This window comes from Bos indicus, chromosome 6 (genome assembly GCF_029378745.1).
Source record: "Bos indicus isolate NIAB-ARS_2022 breed Sahiwal x Tharparkar chromosome 6, NIAB-ARS_B.indTharparkar_mat_pri_1.0, whole genome shotgun sequence".
NCBI lineage: Eukaryota > Metazoa > Chordata > Mammalia > Artiodactyla > Bovidae > Bos > Bos indicus.
The window spans coordinates 92,122,055-92,134,217 of NC_091765.1; the positions used below are offsets into that span (position 1 = coordinate 92,122,055).

The 12,163-nt window shown below is 43.3% G+C and overlaps 1 protein-coding gene and 1 long non-coding RNA gene across 5 annotated transcripts in view; one reads left to right on the plus strand and one right to left on the minus strand.

Annotated features, from left to right (window-relative positions):
• Positions 1 to 12,163, plus strand: part of SHROOM3 (shroom family member 3) — a 331,372-nt gene that overhangs the window by 144,046 nt on the left and 175,163 nt on the right. The window contains exon 1 of one of the 4 annotated variants that reach the window (XM_019962964.2): positions 5,014 to 5,171. The exons of the other annotated variants lie outside the window; for them this stretch is intronic. The gene's annotated coding sequence lies outside the window, so the exon portion shown is untranslated. Of the gene's footprint in view, positions 1 to 5,013; positions 5,172 to 12,163 lie in introns of those variants that run through there. 4 annotated transcript variants of the gene reach the window in all.
• LOC139183653 (uncharacterized) lies at positions 782 to 4,815 on the minus strand. The gene is made up of 2 exons (XR_011567237.1): positions 4,696 to 4,815; positions 782 to 2,392 (listed from the first exon to the last, which is right to left on the minus strand). It is a non-coding gene; the product is annotated as an uncharacterized lncRNA (long non-coding RNA).

A 12,163-nucleotide genomic window follows, 5' to 3' on the forward strand; every position in this document is an offset into this window, starting at 1 on the left:
TGACATCTTTTGTGACACTCAGAGACCTATGGGCATTACTCATCAACCTTGATGTCAACATTCGGTCAGATTGGGATTGAAAAATGCTCACTTGAACACAAAGTGAGCACGGCTCAGCTGCTCTGTGTGCACTTCCCTTGGCGTGTCCTTCAGGATCTGACTCCTTTAGACACACTTGGGAGTTTTCTCCACCAAATACAATTTCCCATGAAATTGAAGGAAAATGGACTAGAAAAAAGCAACTGAGCTTATTAAGTTTCTCCCTAGGCTCACTGCCCAGTTTTCCTTCAGTCTGGAATCTCTATGTGGGAATTTGCAGAATTGGACTAGACTGCTTCTGAACCCACATTTGTTCACTTTTCTCGCCTTAGCTGTGATATTTTGTATCATGACTGTTCTTGCTGATAACACAGTGTGATTTCTAAAAGTGAGATGTATAGGGCACAGTTTAACCTGAATCACTTACATGATTTTACAAAGTTTATTTATTGAGCATCTAATATGTGACCAGTCATTGCTCTAGGTGCTTGGGACTCAGCCATGGTCTGACATACCTCTGTCCTCATGGAGCTGATATCCTATGAGCAGAGAAAAGGAATAATGAACATTATACATATGTAAAGTATGCAGTATGTTAGGTGGTGAGTGCTCTGTGGAAAGCAAGCAGACCAGAGGACAAGTGTCTGCTTCCATTTCTTCCATTCATAAAATTCTTTCAATTCCTCCTGGGAGTATTGAGGATAAATTTTGCGGCAGTGGGGGGTAGATTATGGGAAATGCCTTTATTATTTATTTCATCTTATCTTTTATTGAAGTATAGTTCATTTACAATGTTGTGTTACTTTCTGCTGTATAGCATAATTCCATTATACATTTGTATACGTTCTTTTTCATTATGGTTTATCACAGGCTATTGAGGACAAACATCTAATTCTAAAAATCATACTCCGTGAAAGAACTTTGAGCTTCTGGGCTGTGCCTTAAAAGTATAGGCAAGTAAGTGCCCAATAGGCGTCAAATCTACCTGACATAGTGGATGAGTCTACCTTGCAACTACTGGAGAACAGTGTAACTGTTAAGCACAGATGCAGACCCAAAGAAGTTGAAAATAAGAAAACTACATTTTTTTCATTATTTAGTGAGGCTTTCTCTCCATAGACCCCCATCTCTAACCACAAACGAGTACCCTACAAGGACATGTATGAATCATTAAGGACAAATACCATGGCAGTCTGCTGTTCTGAAATCAAGGCCATCTATTAAATATCTAGGTCTGAAGTTTATCAACAGAGTGACAGAAAATCCTCCTGCCTGTGGGTGTTTAAAAGGTAATCAGAAGGAAACAGGATGTGCCTGAGAAGATGAGCTATTAGCTCTTGGAGAAAAGGAAAAAGGAAAACTCACGTTTCTTCAAAAACTCATCTAGTATATTCTTTTTTTCCTCCTCACCACAAATATTAGTACTGGGAAGAAACTTAGCAATGTTCTAGGTTAGTGAAGACTAGAACCCAGAAATAAAAAATGACTCGTTCAGGGTCACTTAGCAGGTAAGTGGCAGAGCCAAAAGTCAAGCCTCCCGCCTCCCGGGTTCTACAGCTCCACTTTCAGGTTGGATCATCAGTACTTTTCAGCGTGGATTGCCTAGCCCTCTACAGCTGATTGCTAAAGAAGCTAAGAGAGGATAAATGAGAAGTCTAAGGTGTCGGTGAAAGTGTTGCAGATTTTCAGTAGAAATCTGAAGTAGAGGGAGCAGGAAATACAAGACGGGGCTGAGAGTCAGATCTGGGGGACCAACATGGCGTGGAGAGTCTCTCTTCCAGATTGGGGGTGGTGGGGGGCTGCTGCACAGTCCAGCGTGAAGGACTTCCTCTTTGCCAGAGTAACCATCACTGAATCCGAAGAGCGGCACTTCCAGACGCGAGCACGCAGGCTGCACTGTCCTTCTGCCCGTGAGTGGCCGCTGCACCACGGAAGGGTGATGAGAACACGCCGTGCGCTGTCAGTTCAGGTCCTGGTGAAGGTGGCAGAGTGACTGTCCTGTCCCTTCCACCACAAGGAGGTAACATTTGAGCTCTTCCTCTAGGCTACGTGCTTTGCTTACGTCAGCACGTTCTGTCCTCATATCCGGTAAGTTTCTTGTCAATCCCATTTCAGAGGAGAGAAAACTGAGTCTTAGAGAAGTTTTGTAATAATCTGCCCAGAGTCACAAAGCTAGTGAATGCCACAGTCAGAATTCAAATTTTCCTTCGTAATGGGGAGATGGGGGTGGTTCAAAGTATAGGCTCTGTGAGCAGATGATCAGGGTTTGAATCCCCACTCCAATGCTTGCTAGCTGTGAGGTGTTCAATGCATTACTTAGCCTCCCCAAGCTTCCCTTGCCTCATCTGTAAAACTGTAACGGTAATCACAGTGTTACATTATAGAATTGCGATGGTTAGAGAATACAACATAGCACCCATTGTCACATAATTAAGTCCTAGTTATATAGTATTTGACTATAGTTCCGCTACAGGTTGAATCACATGAAATTGCCGTCGTAGTCTACCAAAAATTGTCAAATACTGATAGTTTTGTATGGTTCAGTGTAATACTACATAGGTATTCATTCTTTGTAAATATAACAATGGTTCCCTTATCCATCTCATAATTTGTGAACGGACAGGTGATTTGATTGCTTCAGTACAATCTTTTCTCTTTACTTGCCTGCTCTTTTTAGTTTCTCTAAAGAACTACGTAATGATATCATCTCTCCTAATGTAACGTGTCACCCAGGAGGACATATGCAATGACATAATTCCTGGAGCCACTAATCTGTTGAGCATATTGTCACAGGCAGCTTGAATGGGAGTAGGTTTGAAGTGAGCTTAGGTTGTGCAGAACTAGACTAAAAAAATTACTGGTGAAATGAAGAGGGGGTGGACTCCTGGCTCTTTTATATCAGTGGGAATGTTCCACTGGTGGAGGGCATGGCATTCCCGTACTAGATGGCTGGTTGTGAAAAACACATGTCAAGTAGAACCATTTGTCATGTGCACTGGAAAGACCAGTGCCTGGGCAGCAGTAGCAGGTTGTTAAATTTGACACATTCAAAATGAATTTTGTGGCCTGGCTGCCCTTGAACTCTGGTTTGGTGAGAGTAGCTGTGATAGAGAGTAGCTGTGGTGTCTGGGGAGGCTGTGGGGTCGAGGAAGAAAACATGAAACTGGGATAAGAATTTTGCCTTCCTGGGGAAGAGGGAGAGTGTGGAAGGAAGGGACAGTTAGGGAGTTTGGGATGGACATGTACACCCTGCTACATTTAAAACGGATAACCAACAAGGACCTACTATATAGCACAGGGAACTCTGCTCAGTGTTACGTGGCAACCTGTTATGTGAGAGGTGAGTTTGAAGGAGAATGGATACATGTTTATGTATAGCTGAGTCCCTTTGCTGTCCACCTGAAACGATCACAACGTTGTTAATCAGCTATAGTCCAAAATAAAATTAAAGGTTTTTAAAGAAGATAAAAAGAATTTTGTCTTCTGCAAAGAAAAAAAAGGTTACTTTCAAAGGAATGCATCCAAGGTGTAAGATCTAGAGGAGCTTTCTCTCCTGAAAGAGGGTTCTCTGTCCCACTCCCACCTCTGTTCCCATCTCACACCTGCCTCAATCCTGTTTCCTTAGATTTCATATTATAGGAATAGAAATAGCTCTGGAATTCAAGTGGAGCATTCTGGAGGGACAGTCCTGCTAGTTAATACAGGAACAATCTCTAAATACAGTTAGTCTCACCTTTGAAATGTACTGACATCCTCAAGGATGCTTCAGACTTTCTTGGTGTCTGGAGTAGAGATGACTACTGTGTTTAGAGTATAATGCCCCCTGTGATGTCAGAATGGGGTGTGTGTGTGCGCGCGTGCGTGTGCATGCGTGCGTGTGTGCTCCCTTTCCTTCTTTCTTTCCACATCTAAAAAAAGAATCCGGACGTCTTTTAAAGTTTCTGTAGCAAGGAGGTTTGCAGATTACATGTGGATCCATGGTTTGTTTTTTCCCACATGGCGGCCGTAAACTAATGAAAATGCATTTGCATAGCCACGAATGCAGACACACTTGGAGTCTTTCTCTTTCTGTGTGCCCTATTCCTTTTCTCTCTCTTTGTGTCTATGGTTACTGTTAAGCTGACCCCTACAGTCTGGGGCAAATACCGAAACTTGAATCAAGCACTGCTTCTCCATACAGCTGCAGAGGCCTGCTGCTTCAGAGGCTCAGATGATCTGTTTAAGTGAAATTCTTTTTGCCAAGATTGCACACACAAAGGTGAGCCGCGTGGCACTCCAGTGTACTACATTGACTGCTGTTGCTTTGTTTTTTTATGAGAACGGCCTTTTATAAATTTTTGTCTGCCAGGGTTGAACAGTATTGAACGTTATGCTTCGGAAACAATGACAATAGAAAGATAGTCCTTTCTGTTGAGTTTCCCTCCACTCCTCCTAGTTTCTGTGAGAAACTGTTGCTTGCAAAAACTATAGCTAATTAAAAATTGAACTTATTCAGCTGCCCAGAAACCCGAGTGGGGACTGGCAAGGGGCGGGAGGAAGAGCGGACAGGGGCGCCCTATGAGTGACGCCCCCAGCGCCATTCATTCTATCGTCCTTCCCTTCCATTTAACCGTCTTCGCATCGTGGTTCTGTGGGGACCGGCAGGAGAGGGCTTACCCGTTGCCACGAGCTCTGTTTGCAACAGCGAGCCAGCTTCTGCAGAGCGCGGGCCCCGATTGCCCGGGGCCGGCGTGCCCGCGGCCACTCCAGAAACCGGTTCTGGGCTCTGGCCGCGTGTCCTTCCCCTGACATCAGGGTGCCCGCCGCTGTCAGGCAGGCCGGCCGGCGATTGGCTGGGAGGAGGGCAGTAATCCGAACTGCCTTTTGTACTTGGCTAATCAGGGCAGCCGCCTGATTGCAGGTTCCCAGCGGAGGTGCCTGGGTGGTGTCTGACACCTGTGTCTTAGCTCTCGCCTTCGCCTTCCCGGAGCTGCTTCCCCGGGATTCTTTCCGGGCCGGATTCGTGTCTCTATGTCACCTCCCCGCGGCCCCTGAGCCCCCTCGGGCCGCCGGCTTGGCCCCGTGTCATGCTGGACGAAGATGTCCAACAGATAATCAAGGACAGTGGAAATGCCGGCTTAGACTTCCTTAAGGTAAGTCCTTTTTAAACCAGGTATTTCTCGACCGGATTTCTCCATTTAATTCGACATAAATGCTTGTATCGGGCAGGTAAACTAAAGAAGGTCTGGGGAGTTGTTTCAGTTTAGGCTCTTATGGTGAAATTTGTAAGTGATTTGAGTGTCAGATGTGCTGGCAAAATGATACCAAGGCAGAAATAAAGATGTTCATGGTGAGGGGGTGGGTACTTGACAAACCACTGTCACCCTTGCAGGCAGCTGGCACCTCACTGTGCACTCCTTCCTATTTGATGAGGCGCTCCAGTGATGGTAGAATAAAGTAACTTTTCATCAAGGCCAACAAATGTATATGCTTGTGCCATAGGCTCCTCCCAACCGTGCAATCCTAGGAGCTATCATTTAATTCTCATTCCCACTTCTTTTTAAAGCTGTCTTTAACTTTTTCCTCTTGTGATAGGAAAGCAGTTTTTCTTTTTAAGGCTTGCTCAGCACGGAGGAGTTAGTGACTTTCACTCCAGCATGGGGTTTGATTGTACTGCTTGGCTCACTTCCCCTCACCTTTATTTTCCAGAGAAAGTCAAATTCTAGACAGAAGGACTTAACTTTGAGTCACAGTGAGATGCTTTGGAATATTAAGCCATGATTCTGATTAAGCTTAAGCTCTGCTATGACTTCATTTTATGTACATTTATGTTGATCGACAGATACTTCGGGGCCATCCTGTCTTCCTCTTGGATTGGTGTCAGCATACTCTTATTGTAGGGTTTAGTAACCCAAGGTTCGTAAAATGACTAGTGGTGTGGACAAACGCTTACACCCTTGCCTGCTTGTTGTGATAAGGAAGAAAATTTTTATTTTTTTTTAATGAAAACTTTCTGTATATGGGTGAAGATCCATTTATAAATCCAAAGAGGTTCTGAGGCTACTTTCCCCACCATATTAATTTCAAAGATAGGAGGAAGCTGTTCCCCACTTCTAAATGATTCCATTTAACCAGTAAACAGGAATAGAACAGACAGAGGTGGTGAAAAGCAAGGCGATAAACATTCAGAAACCACGTACTCAAGATCTATGTTAATCATCCTGAAATATGTTTTTTTTCTTTCATTATTTATAGGCAGTCGGAAGTCTCCATCTTTCTCAGCTGTTAGCTAACTATTCTTTATAAAGACATTTTCCTGTAATAAGATCAGTGTATTTGTAATACTAAATATAAATACTAAAAATGCTGCTCTGATGAATAGAAGCATCAGAAATGACATTGCCCATGGGTTGAAATGTGATCATCATGCAAGTCTACAGAATCATTTAAAATATAATGTATGTGCCCCATAGTACAGATGGTTGCTGATGATTGAAAAATCAGATCAGTTGGTAGGTAGATATTAAGTGAATTATAAATATTGAAGGGATTAAAGGACAAGTAAATGTGGAAAGTTAAATAAATACTGAATATTTAGCATTGAGTTCAAGTTCAAAATGCTACCTTCACCTATGAATTACAAACTAGAGAATGTATAAATCAAAGTTGGTTTCCTGGTTTAAGGATAAGTCATTGCTGTATAGGGAGGGATAAATACCATCTCAACCCTAATCACTATCTTAAAAATTTTCACTGTCCATAATAACCTCAGAGTTATAAAAAGAAACAGAAAGGAAGAGAGAGCTAATTTCAAAACCTCTCAGTCAGTCAGTTCACTCGTTCAGTCGTGTCCGACTCTTTGCGACCCCATGAACTGCAGCACGTCAGGCCTCCCTGTCCATCACCAACTCTCGGAGTCCACCCAAATCCATGTCCATCGAGTCAGTGATGCCATCCAACCATCTCATCCTCTGTCATCCCCTTCTCCTCCTGCCCTCAATCTTTCCCAGCATCAGGGTCTTTTCAAATGAGTCAACTCTTCGCATCAGGTGGCAAAAGTATTGGAGTTTCAGCTTCAACATCAGTCCTTCTAATGAACACCCAGGACTGATCTCCCTTAGGGTGGACTGGTTGGATTTCCCAGCAGTCCAAGGGACTCTCAAGAGTCTTCTCCAACACCGCAGTTCAAAAGCATCAATTCTTCAGCACTCAGCTTTCTTCACAGTCCAACTCTCATATCCATACATGACCACTGGAAAAACCATAGCCTTGACTAGACGGACCTTTGTTGGCAAAGTAATGTCTCTGCTTTTTAATATGCTATCTAGGTTGGTCATAACTTTCCTTCCAAGGAGTAAGCATCTTTTAATTTCATGGCTGCAGTCACCATCTGCAGTGATTTGGGAGCCCAGAAAAATAAAATCAGCCACTGTTTCCACTGTTTACTCATCTATTTGCCATTAAGTGATGGGACCGGATGCCATGATCTTAGTTTTCTGAATGTTGAGCTTTAAAGCCAACTTTTTCACTCTCCTCTTTTACTTTCATCAAGAGGCTCTTTAATTCTTCTTCACTTTCTGCCATAAAGGTGGTGTCATCTGTATATCTGAGGTTATTGATATTTCTCTCGGCACTCTTGATTCCAGCTTGTTCTTCCTCTAGCCCAGCGTTTCTCATGATGTACTCTGCATATAAGTTAAATAAGCAGGGTGACAATATACAGCCTTGACATACTCCTTTTCCTATTTGGAACCAGTCTGTTGTTCCATATCCAGTTCTAACTGTTGCTTCCTGACCTGCTCTAATTAAAAAGGAAGTAAAGTCACAAAACCTGCATATTTCATATTAGTGTAGAAAACCCTGTACCTATTTACAGAGTATAAGCGGACCCCTGAATGTCTAATTTAACACAATGGTTAATAACTAACACACACACACACACACACACACACATATCATCCCAAGAACAGCATTGTTAGGGTTAGATTGGGACAGGGAATTAAGTATCTTATATTTATTTTTTTCCCCAGTATCTCCTTTCAGGAGCTGTGGAATGACTGCCAGGCTCCCTCGTCCACAGGGGCCATGGGCATGGACCCCTCTAGTGTTCTGGAGGACACACAATGAGGCACAGTAGTGTTGCCTGCCAGACACACTGCGTGTGCCCCAGTGGCTCTGCTCAAGAAAGGGTCAGCTATGCAAATGAAACCGTCCAAGTCAGACTCTGCCTTCCCCTCACCTCTGTCTCTCCTCTCCTTCTTCAAAAGAGTCCCAGATTCCAGCCTTTACCCCAGGCTTTTCTGACTGGGGCGGGTGAGGATGAAGGGCGCTATGAGCTCAGAATCTGAACAACTGGGCCAGACTTCCCTTTGCCAGATGGGCTTCCATCAGTTCAGTTCAGTTCAGTCACTCAGTCGTGTCCGACTCTTTGCAACCCCATGAATCGCAGAACACCAGGCTTCCCTGTCCATCACCAACTCCCGGAGTTCACCATAGCCCTAGACAAATGGAAAAAGTCCTCATCTCCACCCTGCTATAGATGGCTTCATGAAAACGTCCCTGGTTAATAGGAAAGAGGTGCACTTCCTGTTAGGCTGAGCTTCTAAAAGGCATGTTTTGTTTTGTGTTTTTAAATTGTTTCCAGCAATCCTAATGTTCACAACTTGGAGATGAGAGGAAAGCTTTAGGTCAGAACAGATGGGTGATTTTGGAAGGTGGGAACCTAAGCAGTCTCAAGTTGTTTTGTTCCTAGTTGCACAGATTGGATTTAAAAATGAACGTCAGATGATGGTGGCGGTGCGGTGTTTGTGGCCTGTCATCTGATATATAGGGAGATCGCTCTTAACGAACGTCTGTGAAATGAAACTGGTGGGATGGCTCTGATGTCCCGTCAAGTGATCCAGTGACACTGGCATCAGACACTTCGGTAGGACTTTGCTTGTACACTCCAGACCTGGTTTTGTGGCGACAACTCAGGAGATGGAATTTAAATGAGCCCCACCCTGAAAAGCTGTGACTGTTGAGAATCACTTGTTTTTTTCCAAGTCCCAAAGCTCCTTAGTGACCCATGCGGGCACTGGGAGACCTTTTCCACCAAAACCTGTGGTCGGTAATCCATACCAGCCCTCCAGGGGCGGCGGCCCCTACGATTAGACCCCGAAGTGCCGTCTCTAAGTTCCTTCCTTACCTTCTTCCCTGGCAGCACCGGAGGCTGGTCGTATGATATTTATTCACTGATATTAATGCAGTGATTTCACAGTTGTTTATTAATCAGGTTAATCAGTTCCTCTCTCTGATGCATGTGGGTCAATATCATCATCCCAGTTTGGAAGAGCGAGAAAAGTGATGATGGAGAATGGTTTGTCCAGCAGCACCAAGAAGTTAGTGTGAACGTAGAATCCGCCCCGCTTTGCTTTTCTCCCTTCCTTTCTGTCGGAGGAGAAATCAGGAATGCTTAAGCCTCTTCCTCAGCAACTCTGGAGACTAAAAAGGCTTCAGTCCAAAACTCTGCTGCTCTCAACTGGACCACTATGATGCGGAGGGGTCAGAGGCTTCCCAACAATGAACTGAATTGGGTGTGGAGTGAGCTGCCTGTGCATATGTGTGTGTGTGCGTGCACATATGTTTGAATGTCTGCATACTCATGTGCACCCACCTGCTCACCTGAAGGACTCAAAACCTCCAGGGGTGTGTGAGTAAAGTTTGTCCAAAGCCTCCACTGACGGCAGCATCTGTGCTGTGGCCTTTTCCTAGAGAGGCCTGATCATTCATTTATAACAAATCTCAGCCCAGGCCCAGTGGCCAGGGAGGCCGGCCCAGGAGCTGCGGGTGAGCCAGTCTGAAGGCGGCTGGCCCGCATTTGCCTCCGAAAGTATTTCAGGAATGTTAATGGTATGCCTGAGTGGAGGGCTTCAGAGCCCGGAGCTGGGGCTGAGAACTGCTCTGTGGCCATCTGTTGAGGCCCAGGAAGTCTCATAGCAACAGCTTCTCAAGAATGGTGCCCCCCCTCTCTTTTTTTTAATTAAAATTAACTAACACAAAACCCAAAAACTGGCTCCACTGCTCAGAAAGACAGAGTTTGAATTCTTTCTACAGAGTGATGAGCTTTTAAGGAAGAAAAGCCCCCACATTCTTAATTCCTGTTCTTTAAATGAGCAATTTGTACTTGGTTTGAGGTCTTAATTTTTTTCTCTCCCCTGGGGTGGAATTCTCTTTTGGAAAAGGGTAGAGGTGAAAACAAGCTTTTAAAGCTGTGGCGAAATCATTGGCAAAACTCTGGTTAAGAAAAAAAAAAGTGGTCAGACTTTTGAGATTTTCCTGGTATTTGTTGCTCTTAGCGATCCTGTCAGCAGCTGCATTTTTTCCCCTCTGTAATAATGTGAGCTTTATAAAACTGGATGTTTAGTGAGTGAAATGAACTTCAGACAAAGACCCTACTTTTACTGTGACAATGTAGGGGCTCCACTAGAAGTCTCTAAAAATCTGTGTAAGAGTAGACTTTGGGAAAAGAGAGAGGAAAGTAATATATATCGCTTTTAGTTTTTCAGTTGGTGGGCTCTCATTAGCCATTTATAGTAACTGAGTTCCTTCCTCAGGATAGAAGCGCCTATAAAATGTTAAATACCTGAAGCCTAACCAGCAGCTGTGAGTGCAGGAGTGGGCGTTCTAGATGGAGACAAAAGAATTATATCCCATTCTAAATTCTACCCTGTACTGGGCTATTTTAGGAAGGTGCACAACCTGTTAGAGCATAGTTCCTCATCTGCAAATTGGATTTCTGCATTATTAGGAAGGTTAAATATAATCACATAAAAGGAACTCGGGAAATGATCCCCGAATGAATGGCATCTATAATAAGCTGTCATTCTTGCGGTTGTACAACTCTGGGAAAATGTTTTCATGAGAATGAATATATATATACATTTTCAAATCTTTATATATTTAAGCATTTATATTTTCTTTTCTTAATTTTTATTGGAATATACTCGCTTTACAATGTTGTGTTAGTTTCTACTGTACAGCAAAGTGAATCAGCTATATGTGTACATGTGTCCCCTCTTTTTTAATTTATTTCCCATTTAGGTCACTACAGAGCACCGAGGAGAATTCCCTGTGCTCTGCAGTAGGTTCTCATTCAGTTCAGTTCAGTTTAGTTGCTCAGTCGTGTCTGATTCTTTGCGACCCTATGAATCACAGCACGCCAGGACTCCCTGTCCATCACCAACTCCCAGAGTTCACTCAAACGCATGTCCATCGAGTAGGTGATGCCACCCAGCCATCTCATCCTCTGTCGTCCCCTTTTCCTCCTGCCCCCAATCCCTCCCAGCATCAGAGTCTTTTCCAATGAGTCAACTCTTCACATGAGGTTCTCATTAGTTATCTATTTTATCCATAAAATCAGTAGTGTATCTATGTCCATCCCAATCTCCCAATTCATTCCGCCCTATCCCTTTTCCATTTGGTAGCCATATTTTATTTACATCTGTGTCTCTATTTCTGCTTTGTAAATAAGATCATCTATATCATTTTTCTATATTCCACTGCCGAGGTCCAGCCCTGGCTGATCCAGGGTATTTGAAAGAGAGACGGCTTCGGCGACTAATATGTCTTAAGTATTTATATTTTCATTTAAAAACCTGAAGAGGATATAAATATATATATCCTCAAATCTTGTCAGATAAAATATTTCCTGTAGAGTCAAAAAATATTCTGACAAGTGATTTTTCCTACACATATAGAACTCATGAATATAGTACACATGTGGAGTACTTCTTTACATTTTTGATTGCTAGTATTGTTTGGAAGTATTATTCAGATCTAACATATTGCCCTGATGGTCAAAAATAATGTGACCAACTCTTGGGGAAAGGATGTATACTCTGAGTTTAACTTAGTCTTTCTATGAAAAGCATGACCCCTTACCCTTTCTGTACTGATTGCCTCATGTATAAAATTTAACCAGTAAGTATTTATGCAGTGTCTACCGCGTGCCAGCTGTGTTCCACATGCTGGGGGTTTAGGGTTGTGAACAAAAGTAGACAAAAATCCTTGCATACATTCTGGTCAAGACAGACAAACCCCTAAATAACTAGGTTATAAAATAACTGCTATGGAAAAACCTAAAGCAGGGAATATAAGCAGAAGC